The sequence below is a fragment of the Cryptotermes secundus genome, unplaced genomic scaffold (genome assembly GCF_002891405.2).
Source record: "Cryptotermes secundus unplaced genomic scaffold, Csec_1.0 scaffold303, whole genome shotgun sequence".
In the NCBI taxonomy this organism is placed as follows: domain Eukaryota; kingdom Metazoa; phylum Arthropoda; class Insecta; order Blattodea; family Kalotermitidae; genus Cryptotermes; species Cryptotermes secundus.
Window position 1 is genome coordinate 1,330,914 of NW_019726229.1, and position 10,748 is coordinate 1,341,661.

Genomic DNA, 10,748 nt, shown 5'->3' on the forward strand with positions numbered 1-10,748 from the left:
TACGGGTAGTACAGCACTAACCCTGATCTACACACTTTACGGCTCACCGTTACATACACACTAGGGTTCTCAGTCTTCCCTAGCCTTATCCTGGCAAAGGATTTATAACCGTCTCATTGTGGCTTCAAATCACAAATGAAGTCTTCTTTGCAGAGTCTAATTCATTTCTTCTCAGTCATCTTCGACTGCCGTCTCCTGAGCTCGACCCAATTCTCGGCAACAACTAACTCGAACGACCTTCTTTTTCTCTTTATAACTTCGCGGCACGGACCACGCAGAAAACACAACCTCTCTGTTGTTGAAAAAATCTTGTCTATTGATCCGTTAAATAGCAATGAACGTCCTACTGTTGCACCTGTACGCTTCCGCGGAAATGTTTTTACCTAGTCGTTGCCTAGCAATGGTTCTGTACATCAGAATATCATTGTTTTCTCATGATATACTAAATATCGCATGAATGCCAACGTTGACAGAGCATATCTCTAAGAACATTACCAAACCAACTATTTCACTATTTGTATCGGACTTTTATTCTGTATTTTGTATTAACCATTTATACTGTGTGAGAAGCACGATAATTAACACAACAAAATTAGCGTAAAAGTACATAATATATGTGATTATTTTGTGATAATTTACATACAAGCTTGCGTCATACTGCCAATAATTAAGTAAAGCTCTTATTATTAAATGTACTTCCGCGGTAACGTAGTTAGTTGAAGCACTATGCTACAAGCCGGAAGGTCGTGGGTTCAAGTCCCGATGAGGTCACTGGATTTTTTTCAATCTACCTAATCCTTCCAGCCGCACTATGACCCTGGGGTTGAGTCAGCCTCTAACAGAAATGAGTACCAGGAATATTCTTGGAATGTTTTGGGGGGTACAGGGCGGCCGGCGCGTAGGGCTGACAACCTTACCACCATCTTTGAGCCTATTGTCTAGAAAATGTGAGAACCTCAACGTCTCACAACCCTATTGGCCTCCGTGGTCTGTTACTGGGATAGCTTTACTTTTACTTTTTTACTTTACCTCGAAGCATAATGAATCAATGATTTTTGTAGCTTATTATTTTTATATATATTACATCAATGTGTTCTCTACTAATAAGCAATGTGATCTCGAGATTAATAGGTAATTGAAATGTACTGTGGTATACAAACAGAATTTCGATCATTGTGCATTTTTCTTTGTGCACTGAATACTAGAATTTCAACATGTGGAATGTAGCATAAATTCTGGAGTTCCTGTAACACAAAATACCGCTTTCAGTGGTCTGTTGTAAGAGTATAAATATTAGTGATATTTGTCTTTTGAAATAATTTTTAAATATGACATTTTTATGTATTTGTAAATACAATAAAATATAAAAATGGCATTCCCATATAGCATTAATACGCAGATGAAGAATGCCGTATTCTGGGATGTGGCGCCGCGTAAATCCCAAAAGACGGCATTTTTCATAGTGACCGCTGTGAAAACCTGAAATTCTGCAACACACAGATACGTTTCTTATGAATATTGCCACGTTATATGCGTAAGATTACCTAACAAGGAGCACTATTTGTATGGAACACAGGCTCGTCAATATTGGCATCAAAACACGCAAATGGGAGCAAAGTTTCCCATGAAGGAATCGAGATTCTCACAGCGATGTTTTCAAAGAGTTCAAACTTCAGGGATATAACGCCGCGAAACCTGTACAGTCCGCGCTGTGCTTACTGCCTGCATAATTTTGGTTTGCTTGGCTTGCTCTTCTTCCTTGATAGATAGGGGTCGCGTGTTCCTCCGAAACGTCAATTCTCTTTCTACGGATTACACTTGGTTATGTCCCAGAAGATGACCGCCTCTGTGGTCCAGTGGTCAGAGTTCCTGGCTACAGATCCAGAGGTACCGGGCTCGATTCCCAGCGCTACCAGATTTTCTGAGAAGTAGTGGGTCTAGAACGGGGTCCACTCAGCCTCGTGTGGATAACTGAGGAGATATTTCAAGAAATATCAGCTCCAGTCTAGAAGACCGAAATTAACGGCCGTGGGGATTCGTTGTGCTGACTGCGCGACACCCTCTATCCGCTAAAATTGGCACTAACTTCACCGACAAGCGGCGGTCGCTCGGTCGGTACAGTTCGCTTGCGGACTAAAGCCACGAAGTGTTGTTATATCCCAGAAGATAGAACTCTTCAAAGTTTCCCACGCTGATATATCAACCCTTAAAATCATAATAGATGTTGGCACAGAAGCTTGCAGTAGGAACCATTCTAAAACCCTGTATTATCCATAACATAAGTGAAATTTATTATCACTTTAATGTGTTTCAATGTCATGTTCTCTTACATAATGTATGTTCAGTATATCTATGCATTCACGATCCTATGCAGAAAATGGATTGCATCTCATTCTGTGATTGAGCCAGTGGTGGAGTGTGGCTTAAGGGGTCAGTAAAATCCCAAGGAAGAAAGAGGTTATGAAAATGTCGGAGACTGAGTATACAGTATATGTACATCGTACAAGACAGCTATGAGAATTTAGCTGAATGTTAATTAAGTTAAAGAATAAAGGAGGAAGGAAATAGAAACTAAGAAATTATGATTAACGAATACTGAGCTTTTTTCCTCTTATTATTTATCTTGTACGTTCATTCAAAGCGGAGAATTTTTTTGTGAAAATATCTGTCACAGAGGCAAATTCCTAAATCTTGAAGATGTTTCTACTCAGCTCTCCCGAGTCTTCGTGCTGTACAGGCAAGTGTGGAAACTCTTCAGAGCTTATAATGAACGCTCAAAGGATGCACTGCTTATTTGCATGGTTAATAAGAAGGCAGCTAATTTTGTGAGTTCTAATAATGTCATTCTCACAGTTGAAGCGATAAAATATTTGAACAGGTCTCAAAAATTATTTCATAAAAATATTCCTCCGACAAATTATAACAGAAATTTCAGTTTTCAGAAGAAGGTAATCAAAATGTTGTTCGCATAATTTCAATAATGACTAATAAGCATTAATTGGAAAATTTTCAGAGTAACGTTTATATTTTCCAAAGGCATGACGTGAAATAAACCTCAGTGTGAGAATTTGTCTATTATTCCACAGTACTGCAGACGCTATCTTACAGTTCTTTTATCTTTTAGCCCGAATTCTGAGTGTTCTTTATTTACCCACCAGAAGCTCCCACTTTCTCACCAAACCACTTCAAATGATTGAGCTTCTCAGTTAACAACAATTTTGAAATTCTTCCACATTTTGGAACAATAATCGATGTCATTGTTTTTAGTCTGCACAATTTTCATTTCCTTTCGGCTTATAGCAGTAAAGTAAAGTAAGTAAAAATTAAGGTATCCTTGTAACAGGCCGTGGAGGCCCATAGGGTTGTGAGACGTCGAGGGTCCCACATTTTCTAGACAATCGGCTCATAGATGGCGGCAAGGTTGTCAGCCCTACGCGCCGGCTGCGCTTTACCCCCAAGAATATTGGAAGAGTATTCCTGCTACTCATTTCTGTTAGAGGCTGAGTCGATCCCAGGGTCATAATGAGGCTGGAAGGATTAAGTAATTTGCAAAAAATTCCAATGACCTCATCGGGACTTGAAACCGCGACCTTCCGGCTTGTAGCATAGTGCCTCAACCAACTACGCTACCGAGTATAGCAGTACTCTTGAAAATATGTTCGAATAAAAACATGGGTCAACATCTTGAAGAATATCACGACATAACTGAGCAGAAATATGAGTTCTCGCTGGCCCTTGCTTGTTTCAGTTTCCAGCATGCTCGCAAAGCACGAGAGCAAATGCGCTAACCTTTTCTCTTTTGGGCCTCCTGTAGCTTGGAATGTCCCTTAAAGCCTGAACTATATCATGTCTCTTCTAATTGTCCATGCTCCCAGAAACGGCTGGCGTAAGCCAAGAGGAAATGACTATCAAGCCTAGCATTGGCTGGATGGAGGTGGCAGATTATTATTATTATTATTATATTTTTATTATTCTTACTGGGGTGAGACTGAGTCCACCTGACACTGCGGCCACTACTGACCTATTGTACCAGCCACACATGATAGATGATAGTGATTGTGGAGCATCGGCGGAATGAAGATTGGCAGGGGAAACAGAATTATTCGGAGAAAGCCTACCCCACTGCCACTTTGTCCCCAACATAACCCACATGACCAGACCCAGGTTCGAAACTGGGCCGCCGCGGTGTACGTACTAGTACGTACTGTAATGCCTGACTTTTGAACAAATGTTGTTAGGCAAGACACATTTGAAGGCGGTTTATTTTGTCTTTTCTTGAACTGACTTAGCAAGATATTTAACTGCCGAATGTGGTCTGTACCACAGCGCATCTTAATATAGTATTCTTTAAAATAAAAGATTTTTCCATTGCAGACGAGTTAAACCACAATGTCTTAAAATGAAACAACGAAGTAGTACTCACTCCACTTACATGTGGTTAGGCAAGGTATCCGTCAACACAACAAGAGTGTTAAGGTAAACGTAAAGCTGTCCCTGTGCTTGACTAATTAAGCACTACGCCACGAAGACGTTTGAGGAAGTGGATGTATAGATCCATATTTTCTTGATCTCGGGACTAGCTGGAGGTTAGTGGTCAGTTTCACGCCCCAACCGCTTTTCCCCCGGGGAAAGAGACCCCGGTACCCATTGGATAGGAGGTTGGGTTGACCCCAAAGCCGGTCTGGACGTCGTACAAAAGAGAACATTCTAGACTCTACCGGGATTCGAACTCCGAACCCTCGGTCTTCCAGCCCGTATCCAGTCACTATACCGTCTAGGCTATCCAGGATCCTGACAAAAAAGTGGTTTCACAATAGAATCCATACCTCATGGATTGAATTTTATTGTTTATCGGTACATATTTCGTTCCCATGTGACCATCATCAGGCATTATATATATATTTATTCACATCCTGTATATATGTAATACGACAAGGTTAATGGAACTCCCGATTTGAATCTATATTTTGGTGCAACGCGTCCATATTATAATAGTTATATAAAGTTGTAAGAGTTGAAGTTGTGCCTTGTGTTATGATGAGAATTATAATATTAAACACGTTAAAATATCAGAAAGTATACAAGAAATCTGTACTTAAAAATGTTGGTGTATAACGTTACATTGAAGATGGACCACTGAGGTCTAAGTGCAAGGGCCGAGAAGGCCTACCCCTTCATACATACATACATGTTACATTGAAGTTAATTAATATGTTAAAATATATCGTGTATTAAAAATACTTACTTATTTTGAAACTTGCGATTTTAATCAGCCATTTTTCTCCTCTTGACATCAACCATAGTAGGTGTTGAAACTTTATTTAGAAAACGTAAAAGAAAAACGTTAACGCACTTAGTGGCACGCACGCACGCACTACCAACAGGACAAACATAACCCATTCAAACGGCTTGCAACTTCATGTCCTACACGTCCAATAGCTTACTTGTCAACAACTCCCTCTCTGTCGCTCTCTATGTCAGACGATGCACGTGATTGAGAACATTCGTAGACGCACGGCGCAAGAACGAGAAACACATGACTAACTACAGAATTAAATACCTGGATAATTATTTTTATAGGAGTTACAACTTTTCTTTGAGTTATATCGTAATTTAAATATGTGAATTTTGTTATAAGTAATATAGCGTAAAATGAGTTTAATATTATTTTTACATTTTTATGGGATTACTGTTTACCGACTCTGATATTTTTAGTTTCCTATAAAAAAGTTTGATCATGGGCCGCACGGTGAAGATAGGCATGCAGCGAGTTGACCATCACTGGCCTAATTTTTTTCTTTCAAAATTGAAATCTAAAAGAGGATATAATAATAGTTACCATTCATTACAATGTAACTGAAAAGACTAAACGGGAAGTAATGTTGACAGAGCATGACTTGCACTGGGTTTGAAGCTTACTCAATCTACGTAAATCTTCAATGGAAAAAGCTGTGCTTGGGCAGGTTATCTTGGGGCCCTGCCATTTATTCCAGAGAAGTTTAGATTAGTAGGTCATTAAAGCAGCATATCTAAAATATAGTTGATAGTATCATTAAACAAACTTGAAATCTTTCAATAATTGACTCCAACTGCTGCTGGTATTGGAAATTTAATGTATGACTACAAGCAGTAATATCACGTAAGGCGTGTTTTATTTTATTGATTCAGAATATTCTGTGCCGAATTGCAATGATTCAACTGACTTCACTGAATTGGCAGTCTCAAATGCTGCGCGTTTTGGTCTCTATGGTTCACAACGTCAACAAAGAAGGTATTTCAGTTAAAGAAACTTCAAATTAACGATGCAAGCAGCGAACTCTAAATGACAACATTTCTAACGTTTCTGTTCTTCATAACCAACTGATGCGAAAACAAAATAACAGAATAACACTATGGATCCGAAACGTCAGTTGACTTCCAATGGAAAACATGGCGTTATATTCCAGACGACAAAACTCTTCATAACCACTGTTCTCAGAACCTCAAATCCTATAATTTAGATCATATTATTCATGGAGATCCGGCCTACAAAACCGAAATTAACGACCGTGTGGATTCGTTGCGCTGACCACGCGACACCCTCTATTCGCTAAAGTTGGTACCAACTTCGTTGACAAGCGGCGGTCGCTCGGTCGGTATAGTTCGCTTGCGGGATAAAAACACGGAGTTTGTTTTTTATTCATGGAGATAAATTAAAACGAAATTATCTAACGAATATCACTGATTATGAACTCCCTTGAAAAGTAGATATTTACTCTGATGATGAAGACATTTACATGTTTTTATGGAACCAAAGAGTTCATCACTGTATTCACAAAAGTCTAGCGTTGAACCATATTCTATTCTAAATTTATATTTATTTGGAATCCATTAATACTAAAAAAATGCATCTGTATAAGTTCCACGAGTTAGACATTATTTTATAATAAAAAGATACTGGTTTTCTCTGTATATATTAATACTGTCCATCCATATAAAGCTCTGTCTTTCATGGACCCTTGGGATTTCTTGACCAAATTTAGCAAGCATTCTTCTTCTATGAGTGCTATATGAGCCACCCTTATCATCATTCTTGATTTAATCACTTTAAGGAAATTAATGAAAAAATACATGTTTTCAAGTTGCTCATTACTTAATTTTTTCCATATATCTGCCACTAAGTCTCAGATATATATCTAATAAGTTCAAATATTCTCTTTGGAAATTCGTTCTAAAAATATCTCAATCATTTCTTATCTCAGAGTGAGAGATCAAACTTCTGTAACACATTCTGAGAATAAAGAACTTTTCCATCAGCCTAGTGGCTGAGGCAAACAGGAAGATCTGTAAAGCTGGGGGAAAGACTGATTAAATGTGATAAAATATATACACACACATTCATATTGCAGAAGGATTTGAACTCTGGACAAGTGAGCTGAGACCAAAAGCACAGAGTTTCAACAAAAATCCAATATGATCAGTTGCACAGGCTCTTCAAGCGCTAAGGAAAGAACATAAATTTCAAGTGTCTGAAAACAAAATGGTCAGGAAACCATATGTGTCCAAGTGAGCTGAAATTAGTGGGTAATTCAGAATATTATAAAAGAAGGAACTTTGTGATTTATACAGGTCACTTGTGGGATCATATCCCGATGAGGTGAATTTTTTCAATTTACCTAATCCTTCCAGGCGCACTATGGCCCTGGGGTGGACTCAGCCCAGTACCAGTACCAGGAATATTCTTGGAGGTAAAGGGCGGCCAGCACGTAGGGCTGACCACCTTACCGCCATCTATGATCTGACTGTCAAGAAAATGTGGGAATCTCAACATCTCACAACCCTATGGGCATCCTGTTGCATGTATACCTTTACTACTTTTTACTTCATGTCATTAGGGAATAAACATTATGTTATATGAGCTGGGCAAGTAGCTTGGATGGGGGAAATAAGAAATACACAAAAGAAAGTTGGTGGTGAAAGCTTTGGAAAGTAGCATTTTGGATGACCAAGAAGAAAACAGTAGGATAACATTAGGATGGATGCAGAAATAAAATGTGAAATCGTGCAATGGATGGAATAGGTTTAGGATTGTGTCTCATGGCAAGCTTTGGTATTAGCACCATTGGACTCTTGAGTACTACTACTGCTAACAACGCTGTTACTTCCCATTATTTAATAAAAATTATACAGTGAATGTTATTACAACGATCTTCACTGGACCTTCAAAATGCCAAGCTTAAAATTAACACCTATTAGGTGTGATTCTTGGCTATGAATCTGAAACACACAATTCCAATATTTAAAGAATTCTGTAGAAAACCAATTCAAATTGAAGTACAGTACATAGACTTTCATATTCTGACAATGAAGCCATTTTCTTACATACTGACCAGGTTTGAATGAATTTCAACTGAACTATGTACACTCTCACTGCACTTATTCATCAACAATGGTTGTAAGCAACTTTACACACAGAATGTATAAGAATCATAGGAAAGAAAGAGTAAATTTACTAACAGAAAGGAAGATCTGTATAATTACTATACAATAATGATGGATAAATTATGTAGAATCTTATAAACTATATTTCTGTGTCTTACATACAAAACAATATTCACTCTTTCTCACAGTAAAGTACAAGGAATGTGTTAAATGTTGGAAGTACTGAACTCTTCAAATAATAAAACATACATAAAACATGAAAGTACACCAAGTAAGTACAGCATCATTTTAAATGTGTGATATAATTTTTTGTGGATTTTAAATACAAAAATATTTTCTTCTTTACATTTTGTTCCCAATTCAATGAGAACTGTATTATTAATTTTAAAACAGTGCTGTAAATAAATAACATTAAATCATTATATATACAAATTCAGTAAAATAATCTCAATATTCTGCATTCAACTGTAGGCTGTGACATTCACCAAGTACATGCATTATTATATTTGCACATACTCATACAAAAATATTTTCTCCCACAAGTGATTTGTCTTTGGCCATTATAACATACAGTTCTATTAAGTTAATTTGGTTTCAGTAACTACATCCATTAATTAGTGTGAGGTTTGCCATACGTGATACTTTACGTCTAAGCTTGGATATAAGAGCGTATAAATGACCTCTAATATTCGTAGATTTCAGGCTTTCACAGTGGTTAATTACTGATGCTAATTGTCCTTGGGTTGTGGATAATGTTGCTGATATCTCAGAAACTCACCAACCTCCACATTTCAACCCTGAAGATGAAGGGGGCATGTACCTCCAAAATGCACAACACAATGTAACAACCCAGGAACAGAATTAACAAAAACCCAGTATGGTTATCCATGTATATAAAAGCATAACATTAGCCATTCTGTCTCTGTCCATATACAGAAGTCACTGTAATTAACTGTTTACAGGACTACCCATGTGGCAGTGGACTTATGCTTTGATTACAACCGTATTCTTGACCTTTACCAAAAACACATCTCCATTGTTCACGGCGTGCATATTCAGTGAAATTGTCATTTAAATGTATATCAGTGGAGGGGTTAATTGTGGAAACTATAGCCAGAGACAGAAAATATATATATTTTCTTAAAGTTCTCCCTGTTTGTTGCATTTGAAATAATTCAGAATAATCATTACAAATTGTTCACAGGAAAAAAATATAGCGCATATGGTGGTAAAGTCAAACAAACAGCTATTAGTAAAATTATAAAGTGCCTATTGGTGTTTATTTTGTATCTGAGAGCCAAATCACTCAACCACCATTTCTTCTCATTGGTCAGGTTACAACTGCAAGAAACTAATCTGTTATTTAGTGGTGACTTTGGTGATGACCAATATGGCGCTGTGTTGCCAGTTGAAGAAAAGAAAGGCTACATATTTCTGAGAAAGATTATTTTATACACAAACTTTTTTGAAAAATATTCCTTAGATAGCAGCAGTGTAATACCTTCGTACTACACAGCTGTCTTTCCAGAACTTTTTGATGACCCCAGAGAAATATCATAATTTATGCATATGATTATTACAGGATGTCCCAGTTTTAAATAAGGAAGGTGTTCTTGGGAAAAATTTTGAAGAACTGAAATTCCATAAAGGAAATTCAATTTTTTCATTGACTCTTATGTTACAGGTGGTGGTGCATTCTTATGTAAATCATAATAACAAGAAGGAAGTTTTAATAAACATTTAAATACAAACAAAATTAAAAACTGACAGAAAGAACTATCATTATTAATCACACCAGTCCACAGTTCTAATAAAAATACATATCTTTACCTGTTAGAAATAAGAGCAAGGATAAGGATATCTAACGACAGGTAAACTGAATAATCTAACATACACAGTGTGTCCAGGTTCTGTTAGGACTGTGTTCATTAAAAATACACGACGTGAATTATTTTAAAAATTTCACTCTTTTTATTCAAAATAGTCTCCTTCTGAATCTATACATAGCTGGAATCAATTGAAGAGTTTTCGAAAACAGTCACTGCACTCCTTTTGTGGAATCGCATTTAAAACTGCAGTACATTCCCTTTGGATGTCCTGGATGGTGTCGTGAAGGTCTCCTTTCATCGCCAACTTAACTTTTGGGAACAACCAGAAATCCGGAGCCAAATCTGACGAATACAGAGGATGATCAAGGACTGTGATCCCTCTTCTGGCCAAAAATCATGCACGATCTTCAATTTGTGGGGTGGGCATTGTCGTGGAGGAGTGACCAGGAACCTTGCTCTCGATATTCAGGTCGAATTCGAAGAACTCTCGCCCACAAA